This window comes from Coffea eugenioides, chromosome 6 (genome assembly GCF_003713205.1).
Source record: "Coffea eugenioides isolate CCC68of chromosome 6, Ceug_1.0, whole genome shotgun sequence".
Classification (NCBI taxonomy): Eukaryota; Viridiplantae; Streptophyta; class Magnoliopsida; order Gentianales; family Rubiaceae; genus Coffea; species Coffea eugenioides.
This window is the reverse complement of record NC_040040.1, coordinates 42,628,736-42,646,791: the sequence shown is the minus strand read 5'-3', so window position 1 is coordinate 42,646,791 and position 18,056 is coordinate 42,628,736. Positions and strand designations below refer to the sequence as shown.

The 18,056-nt window shown below is 35.0% G+C and overlaps 1 pseudogene; it reads right to left on the bottom strand.

The window, feature by feature from the left end:
• Positions 1-4,019: 4,019 nt before the first annotated feature.
• LOC113776428 lies at positions 4,020-11,441 on the bottom strand (annotated as a pseudogene).
• Positions 11,442-18,056: the final 6,615 nt, after the last annotated feature.

The window sequence follows — 18,056 nt, the reverse complement described above, 5'->3', positions numbered from 1 at the left end:
TTTCTACATCTATTTCAACTGCAAATTTAGTTGTGAATTTAATTGAAAAATTTGTTAATAGGTAAGACATTTCCAGGTGTTCGAGCTTGAGTCTTGAGCTTATTAAGCTCGGCTCGATTTTGGAACTCGAGTTTGAACTTAAAACCGAGTTTGACAAGTCGATCTCGAATAATTTTTGAAACTCGAACTACTAATCGAGCGAACTCAATTAATAGTTAGAGTCGTATTCGATTATCAGGTGCTTGACTTCGACTCGACTCCGTTAAAATGTAATAATAGGAAAGAAAATGATATTCCTCTTTTCCCTATTTCATTTATTCTTTCACAATAGAAAACCCTAAAAAGGATTCATATTCACATTTTTCTTTCTTAACAATGTTTTGACCCTATGGCATTCTTTATAATCTAGAGGAAAAGTGAAGATGCATGTTAAAGAAAAAATATTTTAGAAACATTATTATGGTCAAAAAAACATTTAATAGTTTACTTAGGGTTAAAAAAGAAGAAGCATATAGTGTGTGTGTGTATGTTGGGATCAAAATGGAACATCTCTAGTTTTACGAGTCAATGAGCTTCAATGGCATGCTATAGAGCTCATTTAATTGGGCCATAGCCAAGAAGTCAAATGCACTTGGCCGAAACATGGAGATAGGTCATTGGGGATGGACTTCAGCGAAAAGATATGACACGAAAAAGGGGTCTAGTGTAAAAGCCCAACTTACACCGCAGTCACATGTACCCATAAGTTCCCAGTGTTCACCGGCGGCTACAGTTCACCAGAAATCCACCGGAATTTTTAGTGACGGTCTTCTTCCACCATTTCCGGTGAGTTTACTTAAGATAAAATTTCTGAAATCTCTGACTTCTACCATATTCTCCTTGATATTTTTTCATCCGGGCTTTGTTTTGTTGTTCTTTTGTACTTGATAGCATTGTTATATATTTGTGGACCTTTGGATTTTGTTGGTGCATAAGATAGACTGCAGATGAGCCGGAGAACTCGGAATTACTCAACGTCTTACTCATTTTTTTAAACCTTATTTTGGTTCTTTCTTGAAGTAAGTTTCAATTTTGATTACTATAGATGAAAATTGGGATATGATAGCTTTCAAGAATATTTAATTTACTTTATTAACTGCCATGGCAGCAGCTTTACTACAAGGGTTGTAGATGTTGGTAGATCAATTATAGATTCAATTGAGGAATGCTAAACTAATTTGTTTATTGTAGATTTTTATTTAAGGAAAGCTAATACCAGTTTCTTGGAGTTGGAGATATGCTATGACCTGAGTTAGGCAACAAGCCATCAACAATTTGTGTTTGCTGATTCTATTCATGGGTGTAAAGTTCTTATTGAATCAATTTGTTGGTAACCTCAGTTAACAGTGAAATAGAAGGGTTATTCAGGGATATACCATTATCAAAAATAAAAGCTTTTTCAAATAACAGAGAGCTTTTCAGTTGTTTAGAGAAAATAAAAAAAACGAAAATACTATCTTTACTATATTTGAGGACATAGTGAAGAGAGGAATTTATGAGTCTAAACTCGAAAGTACTTCCTATGCAGATTAATATATGTTGTAACTAAATGCTTTTCATATGGTTATATGAGAATCTCATGATCTAGCAAACTTTACTCAGGATCAGGGTGCTCAATGCATTTTGGATGTCTATTAGTTTCGGTTCATATAAATCTTGTTAAATTGTTTGGTGTATAGTGAGTCTTTGTAATTCCTTGGAGCTCTATTGTTGCATCCAGTTACAAACTTAATAATGTCGAAATTCAAAATGATACAAATGTGTGTGCCTAATTTTATGGTAAAAGTGGATTACTTTTTTCTTTTCCCATACGTATGTGAACTTTTTTTCTCAAACACTGCTATTTATTGGGAAATCATTTATATAATTTAATCGAGTCTCATTATTAGCACCTAATGGTTTTTGTAGGTCCTCATACCTGACCATCCTTTGTCTTTTTGCTCTTCTATGTTGAACTAACCATGTAGCTTAGACAAACTTAAAATAGATTATAATCTCCATCACATTTTACTTGTCTACTTTTCCTCTTTGTTTTATGGGGAATACTTGCAGGTCCCAAAAGATTTTCTACTTCAAATGCTCGGTGAAGAACGTGTTTCCAACTTTGTCATACAGGAAATTGTTAGCTCAACCTTGGCTGACTACACAAAGAAGGCAAGTAAATTCTAGAAATTCATTCAGTTACTGATTGAAATTTTCCTATGAACTTCCTACTCTTGTTAATCCTGCAGGAAAATCTAACAGTGAAAGGCAACAAGATTAACACTATACAGACAGCTGGAGAACTCAGATCATCGTTTGTTCCTGGAAAAGAATTTGGATTTAGTGCTACACTAGAGCTTGAAATATTGATAGTCGAAACATCTAGCCAATAGCCTTGGAGAGAAAACCTCCGATGTGGTCGAATTCTTTCATTGAAGTAGTCACTGTTCTTCTCTATCCATTGTGTTATCTATTTATTCTTCTTTTTTCGATTAAATGACGACGACGCAAATAGACTGCTCCCCACCTTCTCACAAGAAACATTGCATCACATTTTCTTGTATTCTTTAAGGCCGCCCTTGCATCTATGTCCAGTTTAAACCTGGTGGTCCGTCAAGATTAGAGTCTTACCATCATATGAGTTCATTTATCAATATTTTTCTGAAAGATTTGATTTTATTTTGAAACAATAATATAAAATGGAATGGGTTTATTAGTACATGCTTGATTTTTGAATGTCTAGTTGCTTACTAAATACACATAAACGAAATTTTAAAGAAATTTTAGCCGCCTTAAAACACTGGGGACAGAACAGTATTATATGGTCAAGGTACATCACATGGTATATAATTATCAATCACATCCCGCTTAAGTAAGGAAGCCTGGTACTCCATGTCTAGTACTGAGAAGACAAGGATGATTCGCCCTACTTGAAATGCATTCTAATTTTGAGCACAGGAGGGGAAATGCTAACTTTGTAATGGTTAAGGTGCCCTTTTTTTGTCACCAGGGCTTTATCCGCACTATTTACATCAATTGTTCCACTTTGGCAGGAATAAAGGAAAGTAAACACACCCTTTTTCAGCTTTTGCTTGAAATTCTCAAAGGAAGGAAATTGTGTATACTAGTGTAATCCAACCAAGTTAAAACTTGAATATTAACATTTTCAAGCTCAAGCTCGACTTGAATGTATCCACTCAAGTTCAAGCTTGTGCTTGTCGAACTCTTGAGCAAAATGTTTGAGTTTGAGTCATTTTGTTATGTCAAAAGAGCAGCTATCCCAATTGCCATTGGTCCAAGAAGAGTCACCAAATTTCTTACGTTGAGATTGACCATATTCTAATTGGAAACAAGTTGTTACAATTTGTCCCAATTTGATCCTATTCTAAAGAAAGAATGGTCTACTCCTTTGTTTTTAGGATGTTATACTCAATGTCATTTATGCTGTTGCATTGCTATAGAATTGCCATAAAGTTGTTTAAATTTCGGCACTACTGATAACCTCTGTTTGATTTTGTTTGTTTTTTTTTAATGCTTTTGAATGCTTCATTCAATAATTCTGCTCAAGAAGAAAAAAAATCTCAGGTATTAATTGACTAACAATTTTTCAGTCATAAAGTTTGTCAGGTGAGTGGTTGGAAGAGGAAAACATGGAATTTTATGCTTGTTGGAATGTATAATTCTCTTGTCATGGTTGTGGCACATTTACACTAATCTTTTTCTTCTACTACTTTTCTCATTATAGGACTCTTTTAAGTTCTCGCACGCTTTATGAAACTGCCATAACAATTAATGGAAAATTTTCTCACCTTGGCATTGTGTACAAATGGTTGAAGCAAAATTATGGCTGGATTACAGATATCAGAAATATGTCTCACCCCAATGAACTTGAGTTCTAATCTAGCATTCTCTTGAAGCTTTGGAATGACAAATTTTAGTTGGGCAAACCCCATGGGATAAGGCACAATTAGAAGTTGAATCATATATGAGCTATATCTCCCACAATCATACTTCCAAATAGAACTGGGAAGCAAAGAATTTTAACATCATGCTTTACAAAACACTATGCCATAACTAAGCTAAGCTAAGTTCTAAACAACAATAAAATACCAAAAGCTTTATTTGTAAAACTTCAATCTTGACACTGAAGGATGGCCTCAAATTTGAACTGATCACCAGGTTCAAACGTTGCTTCAAGATCTTCAAAACTTGGTTGCACTCGTAAATCTTTACCAACTGACAAACCCTCCTGCAATATATATACGCATTGATGGATGACACAATTTTAGCTCATATTCTAGTCACTTAAAGATGAACAGATAAAGAGGATAAATCGAAAGGATGAAATTAGTGAATGCCTCGCCATAAATACTGCTATATCTATTCTCAAAGAAAAGGTTATGATGATTGCAAGATTGTAAATATTGAGCGAAAGAAAATGGTAAAAGGCTCCACCTAATACATGTTTAGGGTAAATCTGAATTATGTTATGGAAAAGCACATACAAAATATCTTTGTCATGCAACCACTTTTTGGCTGTAAGCCAGCTTACCAGACGAAGACAAATTCTCGGTCTTCAGGTGTAAGAGAGACCACTTGGATATGCTTCTAGAAAGGATATAAGTATCTAACTAACATCGTGGCATCTTATAGATTCAAGAATAATCCTAATGAAAAAGGGATTAACAAGAGGTGGCGACTCCCTTGGCAGAAGAGGCAAGTAGAAAATTTGAATTTGGTCAAACTAGAGATTTGTGGAAAGGATGGTAAACACTTGATACCTCAAAGACTGACAAGTTTCCCTCTGATTTCAAAATGTTAAAATGCAGTAAAACTGTAACCAACAACTCAATATCTTAGCTCATGAGAGTCGTGAAACCTTTCCAGATCAATAGGTGTAATACAACGATAAAACTGAAAGAGACTACATGAAGCAGTATTTTATAGTTATGAAAAGCAAGTCTTATATTCTTCGGATGCATTAATTGATGCTAATTGCTCATTCTTGTCCAATATCCCTTACACGGTAATTAGGGTTCCAAATGCTAGATAATCACTTTATTATACTAAAACAGTAGCAGTCGGAAGTCAGTTTTTCAACATAGCTGGTATCAAATGTCTCAATCAAAGTTATCTATGTTTTTGATAACCCTAAGACATATGATGGGAAGAAATCTAAACCAAATTTGAATGTAGAACAATCAATTATTATACTCTGAAAGCTTTTGCTAATGCAATATGCAAATTGTACGGCCTCTCAAAGCAAACTAAGAGCAATATGGAACTAAACAATAGAAGAATACCAAGCACAAGCTAGCATAAGAGCATAAAAAAAAATCAAACAAGCATTCACCAGCACCAAGCAAAACATGTTAGGAATGGATTGGAAGGAAAGGAACCTATTGGATCTACCTTCTGCACATAATCAGAGATGGTAGAGCTTATTATTCTTTTAATGACTTGTTTGTAAACTTTTGATGGCCCAAGAATTTCCAAAAGAATGTTTTTGGGTATCTGCAAGAAAATTGTAAACATTAATCTGAAAACTGCTCCTGAAATTATGACATAACTGAAAATAGAATATATTTACATATTTTTACTCATGCAATAAAGATATAGCCGGAAAGAGCTATTTATCTATATTTCAAAAAATTTAGCATTTACATTCTTTCTCAAGAACTGAGAGAGTAAATATATTTTTACTCATGCAATAAAGATATAACCTGAAAGAGCTATTTATCTATCTTTCAAAAAAATTAGCATTTACATTTTTTTCTCAAGAACAGAGAGAGAGAGTTTTCCTCTCAAATGAGCTGTCCTTGTGCTCTTTGTGATAGAACTAAAACCACTTTTATTCTCAAGAATGGTAAGTTTAGTGTAAGACCCCGAAATTTTACTTGTCTTTATATCTCTTATTTGAACTTACTTGCCTTAGATTCTTGGTTGAATGTGAGCCAAGGGAGTGAATTTTGTTAAGAAAAGTTTCATAATCTCAAGTTGTTAGAAAATCTAGAAATTTTCGCAGGAGGCTTTGCGCAGCTTTGGAAAATTGGCTATAACTTCGTATAGAAAAGTCGGAATTGAGTTCCGTTTGTTGCATTTGAAACTAGACTCATAGGGCTTCCTACAGTGAAAAATTCAGAGTTTGATTCAATCTCTATAAATTCCAGAAAATTGGCAAAGTTGACTGAAAATTCTGCCCTGCACCAGTAAACATAGGAATGTTGTAGTAGCTTATGACTCAATTTGAACTAACTTATGAGCTGAATTTTTTTGAGGTATATTCTAAAGATTATTATTGTTTTAAATCTAGTTTTTAACAGGAAAAGTTGTATGAATGTTTGACATTTATAACTTAAGTTATGATTTTTCTAAAGGAATGACATAAGTTAGAATTTTTTGTGCATACTAGGATTTTTGGTGTGTTTTTGGTGCATTTTGGTAGTGTGATCATTTGGTGAGGTGTGTGTACTAAATTTGATGGATAAGAACAAGTATTAAGTAAGAGAAAGTGTGTGATTAGAAGTGCTCATAATAAGTTAGTGAATCACAAGTTAAAACACAAGTACGAGAGAGTTAAGGAACATAGGCTTGAACCGACGCGCACCGTTTGCTACCGATTGAGTACACCACTTAAACACTACTTTATTACCTTAATTTTCTTGTTATTAATTGAGAAAAATTAGCCCTAAATATCTCCTTATAGTGGCCAAAATTCTTGACCAAAATAAGAGGGAGAAAAGAAAAAAATAAGGAAGCATCTTGGAGCAACAAATGGCAACCATCCAAGAGTTGTTTGACCAACCAATTTCCTTCCTTCTTATCCTTCATTTTTAGCTCATCTTCTTCATTCTCTTCACTTGTTGGCCGAAATTAGGAGAAGGAAAAGAGAGGAGAGAAAACTCCATTTCCACCATAACAACTTTGCTTGATCCTTGAGTTTGACCTCAACCTTGCAAAATCAATCCATAAAAACTGATTTCTAAGTAGGAGGAGAAACTTTGGTGGAGAGTTTTTGGAGGAAGAAGCTTGTGGTACTTTGGTTCTTCACTTAGCAATAAGTATTGGAAGGTATAAGGCTAAAATTTCCTTTCCTCTTGCTTAATCTTGCTAAGTTTGGTATAGAAGCTTTTAATCTTACTTTGCTATGGTTGATTGTTTAGTTTTGATGGAGTAGTGGCAAGTTGAGCTAGGGTTTGCATTTTTTCAGTTTTGATTATTGTTGTTTACCTAGTAAGTGATGTTATTGAGCTAGAATATGGATTTGGTGAAGTGATTAATGGCTTGGTTATGACTTTTTAGAGTAAAAGTTGAATTTCCAGTATTTGGTAGTGATTCTGCCCTATTTTTGGAACCAAACTGACCTGCATATTCATCTATGATAAAGGCCAAATCAGTTCTTATTCAAAACATAAAAGTTATAGGGAATTGAGTTAACTATCTACCTACAAAATTCAGTTCAATCGGATTACTGTAACTTATGAAATGACTAAAATACCCCTGACTGCCCAAATGCCCTGTTTAACTGACAACTTTCTATTTTCTCTGAGATTTCAAATTTTGACATTGAAAATGCGAGAACTGGGTGTCTATGTTTTCATAGAAAATGTAGGTCTATCTCTTAGTTTCGAAACGCCATAAAATTTACCTCGATCTGATAGACCTAACTTCAATTATGACCAAAACATCGAAGGATGACAAATCTGTCACTTAGACATTGTTCTTTAATACTAGTTTCCAGCTTTGGTCTTGGTTGTTTCATTGCTAGAATTGACTTGTATTTGGATGATATTGAACCTAGTTGAAAATATATTGTGTTAAGATTGCTTATGTGTTGAATTTGGGCTGAGTTGAGGAAAAAAATGAAGTCATAAGTGGCTGGAAAATAGCTAAATACAAAGGGCATGCTGCCCAAATTTTCGCTCCACGATTAGACGAGTGAACTTGAGACTTGAGTGATGACTCGAGGTTGAAGCGAATTTCGCTTATTTATGGTATTTGAATTTTTTTTAGTAAGAGATACATAGTTGAAAATTTTGCCGAAACTCGTACCCTTTAACAAGTAAAAGTAACGACCCTTAAAAAGACGATTTTCTCGAGTTTTTATACTAAGTGTGACTTCAAGAGTATAAATCACTTCTCTATCGAAACTAAAAGAGCGAGCATGAGTTTTCTAGAGTTTGATAAGCCATATGACCACCACTTAAACAAGTTTTATTTATTTGATTTTCTTGAAACGAAACTCCTATGTTTCGAACTCTAGAGAGTTTTACATTCTTAAATGATATTTTATCGCAGATTTGGACTCCAACCAAGGAGTTGGACATGAATGTGATTTTGAAAAACACTAGACCCTTGGTGAGTGCTCCAAATATGTGATTGAACTTGATACTTGATTTAAATCCTTTACCAACGTGATCGGATAAGATTTGCTTGGTTTGGTCAGGCAAGTGTGTACCTTATCGCACTTGACGTAACTCAACTAAACACTTGATATCTCATTCATGCTTGTACAAGTAACTTGATTTGCATTGACCTGTACTTGTATTTGTACTTGTACTTGACTTGTATGTGCTGAGCGACAGTATGTACCACACTCTATCCGAGTGGGAGGTGCCTCTCATTCCCGTCTCCATACTTTTTCTTTTGATGAAGTCGATTAGTCATCGACTATGCTAACTATTTGGGAACCCAAACCCCACTGGCTAGTTAATCGAGTCGAGTCGGCAAGGGTTTGGTCGATTAGATAACGAACCATAGGTCTCTTGTTTGTCGAGTGGAGTGATACTTTCTCGACTAATCGGTATGCTCGAGTATTACTACATGTGTTTATTTGAACGTTCGGGCCCGGTAAGGGGGTTGAATGGTGGATGAAAATTAGCTTTAAGTGGAGCACTACTGGACTGGTTACTTCACTTGAAAGTTGACGGAGTGTCAACTACTACTTGATCAAACTATGGTGAAGCAACGGGAATTTGGCTCTTGAGAGCCATCTGTATCCTTATACTTTGATTGTTATTCGTAGTGCTATTGTTTCTTTTAGAAAAAAGAATTTTACACTCGCTCATTTTCAGATTTGCTACTTGAAGTATTATTGCTCACTTTTATGAACTTGTTATGCTCGCTATTTTGCTACGTTGATACTTATACTTTTAATTAATGGTCAACTTGCTATTTAGAGTCTCACTGAATTTTAACTCACTCTATTAGTTTTGTTTTCCTTACAGGGGGTACGAGCGAGGTGTGCGACTGGTACAGGCTAACATAATCTAGTTTTTACAAATTTTGTAATTGTACTCGTACTAGTCGCTCAATTAGGGTTGAATGTATTGAGAATTTAAATCTTTCGATATATTTGGGATTGTATGGATGTTTGAGATAGAAATGAATGTATTTGTACGTTCCAAACTTGGGAATTATTATTTCTTCTATTCTTGAGGTTGCAACCTATTTTTTTGACGTAAGTGAGTGAGTCCTGGCGAGAGTTGGACAGGCGGTCCGCTAAACCCTAGGATACGCCCTAGGGAGAGGTGGGGTCGTCACACTTAGTCCCCAAAAATACAGATAAAACCTTATCCAAATGGGTAGAAAAGAGTATGCGATTCACAAGCCTAGGTATTTTCATCAGAAACAAATGCATTTACTGACTCAAACAAAATCTAAATGCCCATGCAGGAATCTGACTTTATTTGCAAAATTTATGAAGACAAGAATGTTATTTTCACATCAATCTGTGACATGTCTGTACAGTGGAAATGGGAATGGTGAGATCTTGATTTCTGCATCTATGTCATTGTTGGCTAATAACTACATACCTGGACCTCTAGGGCCATGAACCAAAACTAAATTGATTTTAACAATGAAGTTGAATGTTTGGACATGTAAATCCAAATTTATAGAGTTATTTTATCTGATGGTACCATAGACAGTCATGCATGTATGATGCTTCTACCATGTATTAATGTTGTGAAGTTTAATCGAAGCATAACTTACATTCGGTGTCTTTCCTGATGGTCCCCAGTTGTCAGCAACAGACGACCAAATAAAGAGGAAAATCACAAATCAAGAGCCATGTCGTAATAAAATATGGAAAAAAATATCCTAGAGGACATTGAGTCATGAAATACACTAGAAGGAACAACAAGGAGCTCAGAAGTAATAGAAAAGGCATTTGATTGATTTCAACAGCTTAAAAGTACATTTCTGTAAAATATACAGCTGAGATAACTTTAGGAATAGCCCACCTCCTTTGACTTTTCGAAACCCTGGAATTGGCTAAGCGTCAGCAACCATCGAAGAAAATACATCATCAAAAATTGCTTGAGTTCTTTTGCCTTCTACAACCATGCTTATCTGCAACCAATGTCTTGATAAGTTGATAACTCTCCTCAAAATTAAGGTCATTGTTTTGGAAAAAGGGTATACAAATTTTTACAGTATCAATTCCTCCTACAAAAAGAAAACACATCTCTGCATGCAACAGATTTTTCAAAGTCTATACTTCTAGGCAATTTTGAACTTCAAAGTTGTTGTAATTCCATTGAATTCCATATTTATCCTCTGCAAACAGTTCGCATACAAGACCATTCTTTTGGTGCAACAACATCTATACTAAACCATAGTGTAACATGCATACTTTGAAATCACTGTCTTACCTTCAATTCATTAACTTTGTTAGTTTTACACGGTGTTACAGAAAATTCCTCAAATTGGGAAGAAGAAGCTTGAGAATCTTCCAAACCTACAGGGAGAAAAGAATCGGAAGCATATGTCCAAGAATGCAACCTTTGAATTTTCAAGCTGAAATTATAAGAAAAAAAAAGAGCTAGATTTTGCACCTGAAGATGTAACTCTAAGAGCATGAAGTTGTTTAATTTTTGTCCTGGAACAATAAATATTTAGACCTAGCATTGCAATTACTATCTGCATCATCTAAATTCTTAGGCTACTGAAGTTATGGATGTTGATTAGGAAAAAAGAATCTTAAATCACCAAAAGAGGTTGGCAAGCTCAGGCATGCAACAAGAAAATATAAGTCCAGAAAGAAACTAAATTCAGCTTGGAAATTAATAATAATGTAATACTCGAACTCCAGAAATACAAAAATGCCTCAGGTTTATGCACATCCTATTATTCCAACATGCCATCACACTATCACATGAATCCCACCAACCCCAACTGCCAGAGCTTCAATTAAATTTGACAGCTTCATAAAACAATGTAATATGCAAAACAATGTAATCATGTACTAATAATATTTGAACAAAATCCCACTAAATTGCACTCAACGATCTGCTGCTCTAAAACAGCAATAGCCATGGTAAATCTTCAAATACGAATCTCATAATTAAGTGCAATTGATACCTTTCATGAACAGGTTGCCCTTTCCACCTCATGTTAGAAGAGAAGCATTCTTCTTTAGAAAATTGACATGGAAGAACCAAGTCATTCACACTACATTGCCCCTGCCTCCAAGGTAGAATAATCTACACAAATCATCAAAAAATTCATTGAAAAATAAAAAGAGTGATCAACTAGAAAAACTAAAAGACTGCAAAATTCAGCTTGAAAGAAGTTAAACACCACCATTTTCCCAACTCCGCTCAGATATATACAAGTTCAGGAACAAGAAAATGGGGTAATAGGGAAAAAGAAATCAGAGATTTTACCTTAGAAATTGGAAAATGAAAATGGATTTGAGTGTTAAATGCAAGTAGGTCCATGGCTTTCTTTCCTCTTCTTTGCTCTCTGCTCTTTACTGACTTTGCTTTCCGCTTCATCATCTTACCCAACGAAAGGGGCCAAAAACATCTATCTATCATATATATATAAAGCGTCAATGGGTTTGATGAACAGTGACTTTTGTCCGGTTTACTTGTAAATATTGGCTATGGCAGGGATGAATGTTTGGTCCGGTTTCGTTGTTAATATTGGTTTCGTTAGGAGTAATAATAATATTATATTTGAACTCTTAGACTCATTCCTTGCTCTCTCAAGCCAGGTTGTCTCTCTTTTCCCTTTGTTCTCTTTTTTTTGACAAGAAATTCATAAACAACACTTAAATTAACCCCACAAGATACAATCAAAAGATAATTGTTTTTCCCTTTGTTATTTGAGGTGGTCTTTCCTCTCCGCTCTCCACTCTCTCCAAAGAAGAACCTACACCAATGACGGACGGCTGCCTATTTATGGGTACCCAGGTAACAAATATTAATATGAAATTTTAATCTTACAATCAAGTTAATCATATGGGTTTTGGTACCATAGTTTATTTTATGGTCATATACTATTCTGAAAATGTTGAAATTGATTTCTTTTCCTATTTATGATTATCAAAAAATTCGATGGATTTCTCTATGCTAATTTCTGAGCTTTTATTCTATTGGAGCTACTTTGAAATGGTTTATTCAAGTATTTTTGCTTTTCCATTTATTGGCCAATTGGGACTCTCTTAGAAATCTCGAAGACAGAGAATGAAGTTGACCATTCAAAGATTGGACACCCCTCTGCTGGACTCCTGAACTTTTGATTAATCGGAGTTTACATCCCCTCTTTGTCCTCTTTGGCCAAAATTCCAAAATTTTTACCTCTGAAACGCTAAAAGACGCAACAGTAGCAGCGCCTTACTTTCTCCATCTATGAATGTCATGGTCAAATACTTTTCAGAACATGCTCTGGTTTTACTTTGAATCTCTAACTTCAATCCATGTATTGGGTCATTCCTTTTTTCTATTGTTCTTAGTGCATTCTTTTCAAAAGAATGAAGAGATATTAACTACTCCTGACCTTTGCAACTGGCTTTTAAAATACAAACTGATATTTTGTGCATTTTTAACTTCAAAATTAAGTTGTACAATTATGCTCTATGATTTTTCTTCCCTTCCTTTTCTTATTTTGGATGCTTCCTGATAGTCTTTGTCGTTAGACTCTGCCTGGTACATGTTCTATGTCCGTGGTTGTTTCCATATTTGTGCATGTGTTCTTTGCGTTTGTTGCCTACTCTATGTTTGGCTTAATTCCCTAGAGATTGTTAAACTACCATTACATTGTAGTAGTCCAAGTACCAAATTTTCTTGGATTTCTCGCCCATTCATTTTAGAAACCATCATCAATTTAAGATGCCTCAAACTATGAAGATTAAACAATCCCACTTCTTCTAATACTCGAAACACGCTTATAAAATTCCTAATACCCTGAAATTAAAGGTGCCTTTTTGGCTGCCCACACATGCATAAATTTCAAGGTAGGAAAAATCATCAGAATGGTGTAAGCTACTGTAACTCTATATGGATAGCAGCAGTGAGATGGTGTCATAGAGGAGAGAAGGTGGCTGGCTAGAGGAGTGAGGAATTGAATGGCATGCGTGAGAGAGGGGCGAGCGTATTTCTATTAACTACTTAATATGTAAGTAGTTTTTTTCTCTTTCATCTGATTTACCTAAAGTTTATAGAAATTTGAAGCATTGGAAGAAAGACCATGGAAAGAAGGGACAAACCTTGACTCTGAACAGGTTTAACTTAATTGCTTGTACTTATTTTCAAAAATTAAATTGACTTCTTAAATTTCTATTAAGTGGTGCTATAATATTGACAATTAGTTGTACATTGTGGCTGTTGATAAAAACATAAAACTGAGAAAATTGCTTATTAAGGAAAAAGTATTACGAGATATGTAACCACAAATTCTTCCAACTAAGACAACAAAATCAAAATTTTACCATATCTGAGCAGGGCCATGCTAGGCGTGGCCCTAAGCCCTAGCAATATAAAAGGGGGAAAGTGGCTTTGCTATAGTTCTCATTTGGGTCGGTTTCGATGGTAATTTTGATGACTTTATCAGGTATTTTGGTCTTTCCAGTGTCGCATAAAGGTCAAATTTGTGGCTCCTAAATTTTCTGATATTGACTTTGCATTTTCTTTCTCTATAATGCCCTTGGTAGTCCGGTTTTGCCCGTAAATTTGGAAATTTGTGTGTCCGTTTATTAATGTTTGGTTGGGCTTTCTTGTAATTTTGACCATGTTTGTGCCCTTTTATTGTTCTTTTCCTTAACCTTATCGTGATTACCAGATGGGGTGGAGACCAAAGAGTCAGAAATGCCCATTTTTCCTCTCCTTTCTTCATTATTGTCTCACTCTTCACCTTATCTTCCCTTCAATCATCCTCTTATTTATCTCATCTTCTTCTTCTTTTCTTTTCTTTGGTTTTTTTTTTATATTCTGACCGAGAACAACAACAAGAACAATAATGGTCTGGATTTTTTTGCTTGTAAGACTCTTTTTCTTTCTCATCATCAAGATTTCTTTAGCCTTTTGAATTTTTTGGAGGGTTTACCAGTCAAATTTTATCATATAACTAGGGGTTGCTTCCCACGCAAGGCGTGGGAGTTTTAGACCTGTTAGTAAGCTTCTCTGTCATGCAAAAGCAATATATATTAGTTGATAAGAGGAGCTAAGTGTTGATAGAAAAGATGCTTGGTTAGGACGTAAAGTAATATACATTAGACAATATACATTAGTTGATAAGAGTGGCTATGTAGTCATACAAAAAATGGACTGCAGTACTAGTAGGAAAGGGCAGTTATATACAGATACAAAAGAGAAAAGCAGTAGTTGATTCAAAGATATGGCACAAAATAGAAAAGGAAGAGCAAGGCATTATATTCTGCAGCATTAGTCTTGTTTCTTGGATGATGTAACACGTTGTTTCTTGGTGGGACTTTCTCCAATTTTGAGGAAGTCAAGGAGGCTTCTGTGAAGTGCGTCTGATGTAGCTTTTGCTGGAACTTCAGTAGAAGCTTGAGCAATTGCAGGTGAAAGGTCAACTATGAGCAATTTAGTAGAAGTTTGAGCAATTTCTTCATGTGCCTTTGTACTTTCATGTGGAACCATTGGTTGGTGGCATTGCAGTGTGTTTGGGGTCAATCTTGTGGGAGTGCATCTATCAGTGTTGAATGTGGTGTAGTTTGTTATTGTTTTCTTCAGGAAACAAGCAATGGTAGTTTTGTTGATTGATTCTTCAATGATGTCGTAGAGCATACTATTCTGTTTAGTTGAGCAGGCATTCAGAATAGAGGTTGTTTTAATGGTTGTAGAGGAAGGATTGGATTGTGTATACCTGATTCTTTTCTTTCTGGAGATCTGTTATGTTGAAGGAGAGCAGTTGTTCTGCATCTTGTGCATAAAGGTCAAACGTGAGAGTCCCTGAGTTGTTTGTAAGCTGTATTGTGAGCTTGCACCTGTTATTGAGTAATGGGTGAGTTGTTATTTAGTAATTAGTGTTGGAATTAGAGATATTGAACCTTGTGACAACGTTGATGCGCGGTACAAATAATTGGCCAGTTGGGTTGCAATCTAAGGGATTTGTGGCACTGGGGACAAGCATAGTACCACAGCTTTTGGCTTTTGTCTAGTAGTGTGGTTCTTCCTTGTACCCAGTATGCTTTTTGTTGCGAAAAGCTCAGAAAGTTTTTGATTGTTGTTACATCTTCAGCATCAGGAATTGGAAGCAGCTTAGCTCTATTGAGAAAGGCTCTTTGTGCTTTGAGGTTTGCAATGATAGCTTGATTTTTTGCTGCCCTGTTGATTTTGTATGTGAGTAATGGAAGAGAAAGAATAATAATCACAAAAAGGTAATTAGTTACCATTGGTTTAGCAACACACATTCTTCAAGAGGTGGATTGATGAGAAGTGTTGTTGCAAACTTGGTGGACATGTTCATAGTTGTTTATTTGATTTGTTAGTATAACTATTGTAAGTATAGTAATTTGTTGTATATGGAGCATAGTATAGCAAGGATTGAGAATATTACCGTGGTAAGAAGTGACTTTTATTTTGATGGCTGCAAGTATTGGTTGAGTGTGAATTTTGTCAGTCAATATTTGTCCTTCTTCTGCTTCGTAATCACCCCATAGAGTCAGCGCTACAGGCATAGAGCTGTATGTAGTTTTGTTAGGTAGTGTATGCGTAATTGTATAGTTGTTATTATTAATACAGAATGAGTATATAGTTAAGTCTTACTTGTGATCAATCAGTACAATTTCTCTAGTTGGAACTGGTGTTTTGTTGTTTCTTGGTTCGACATGGATGACGATTCCTATCACATCTTATTTCAAAATTTTACTGTGAGCGTTAATACTAAGAATACTAATTGAGCAAAAAGTGGTTGTAATGTTTAGATGCTTACTTATCTCAGTGTTATCATCAATATGGCGGTGGAGCTTGTTGAAAGGGGTAAATGTGAAGATAGGTGGGAAAGTTGGTGGTTCTGGTTCATCTACTGCCTGGACGACTGATGAATTGTCTATTATCCATGTGCATTCATTTTCCTTGGTGCAGTATCGCTTATCAATATATTGAATTCTAGTATTTGAGATGATGTATCTTTTTCCTGGGATGAAGAATTTTTTGAAAAAGTTGATGTCTGAACCATAGATGAGGGCGTTTAAGCTGTTTCCCTGTTTCAAAATATTGATGTCATAGTGTTTATGTATGTAATTAATAGAATAGTATAGTGTCACGGAGTATCATCTTTTGATATGGGTTCCCTGCTTTAGAAGCTTGTCTCTTTAGCTTTTCAGCCACTTGGATGATTGCAATCCAGTTTTTTGTTTCTGGCTTAAGATTGCTAAAAGTTAAGAAGCTGCGGTCCATTCTTTTCCTGCATTGCTTGGAAAGTGAAGAAGAGAAATAATAGTATGAAGAAATATCAAGATATGTAATTGTAAGAGATACAAAAATATATGCGGATGATGAATACATGCAATAGTAAAATAGGGACAAGAGAAGGGTAAATTTTTCAAAATATTTAGTGCATTGAATGAGTAGTTTGAGGGAGGAAATGTAATTAAACAAGACAAAATGAGCTGGCTGATAGCAATGAACATCGCATGTCATTAAACAAGTTGGTGTTTATGAGTATGAAGTTTAGATTGTTTAGTAATGTAAGATTGAGCAGTATATGTATAAGCTCAATGGTTTAGTTGTAGTTTACATACCTGATTGTAGAATGCTGTGTTCCAGGTGATGAGAGAAAAGGAGAGGGAGATAGACTTCTTTGATGTAGTTAAAAGCGATAAGAATACATCTTTTGATGCAGTTAAAGATAAAAGCGATAAGAATACAATAGAGATGATGTAGTTGAAGTGATTTAGTTGTGGTGGCAGCTATAAAATTGGAGTTCAGTCCAATTGGAAGTAATCATGCGTGCATATGCTTTATTGATATTTCTTGGTTTGTAGATATATTATCTGATGGAAGAAGTTTAGTTGTAGTTGATTAGTGAGAATATTTGTTGTGTAAGGAATTTAGTTGTGTTTGAAGGGGTTTTTCATATGTTGAATCTATAGTCTGTACTCTAGTAGTTATCAGTTTTCACATATTCCTAGGACTTTCACATGTTTTGACTATTTTTTCTCTTCTTTTTGTGTGGTTCAGAGGGATAGGTTGTATAATTTTTGATATATTTTATCTTTTAGGTGTTAGGATTGTGTAGAACGTTTTATATGATGTGTGTAAGCATATGTATGAGGATAAGAATAAGGGAATATAGAGAGCGAGACATAGAGTGATATCTACATTTGACTGTTGTTTTGTGCAAAGTTTTTTCAGATGACACGTGCAAATTCTACGTTTCCAATTGTTCAGCCATATTATCCAGAGATAGACGAGGAGATAATTGACTTAGCAGCTGTGCGTGGAGTAGCTTATCCCATGGAACATGGATGCCGTAATCGACCTGCTGAACCTGGTGCTTGAACTCAAGTTTCAAATGTTTTGTTCAAAAATGAATTATGTAACTTGTTCAAGGAGTTTTATAGGCATGATGACTGGAGTTCAGTTCTGGAAGCTGCTTTGAGAACTGGAAGAAATTATCCGATTCTTCAACTGGTTGCTAGAAAAATGAGGTTTGAAGTATTGGAAGAGAAGTATTTTTTTCTTAGTCCACCGTCTACTGATAGTTTTGGTAATCAGAGTGATTGAAAGGTAGCGTATATTTCAAGAAAGCATTAAAATAGATTGGTTATTGCTGAAATTGTT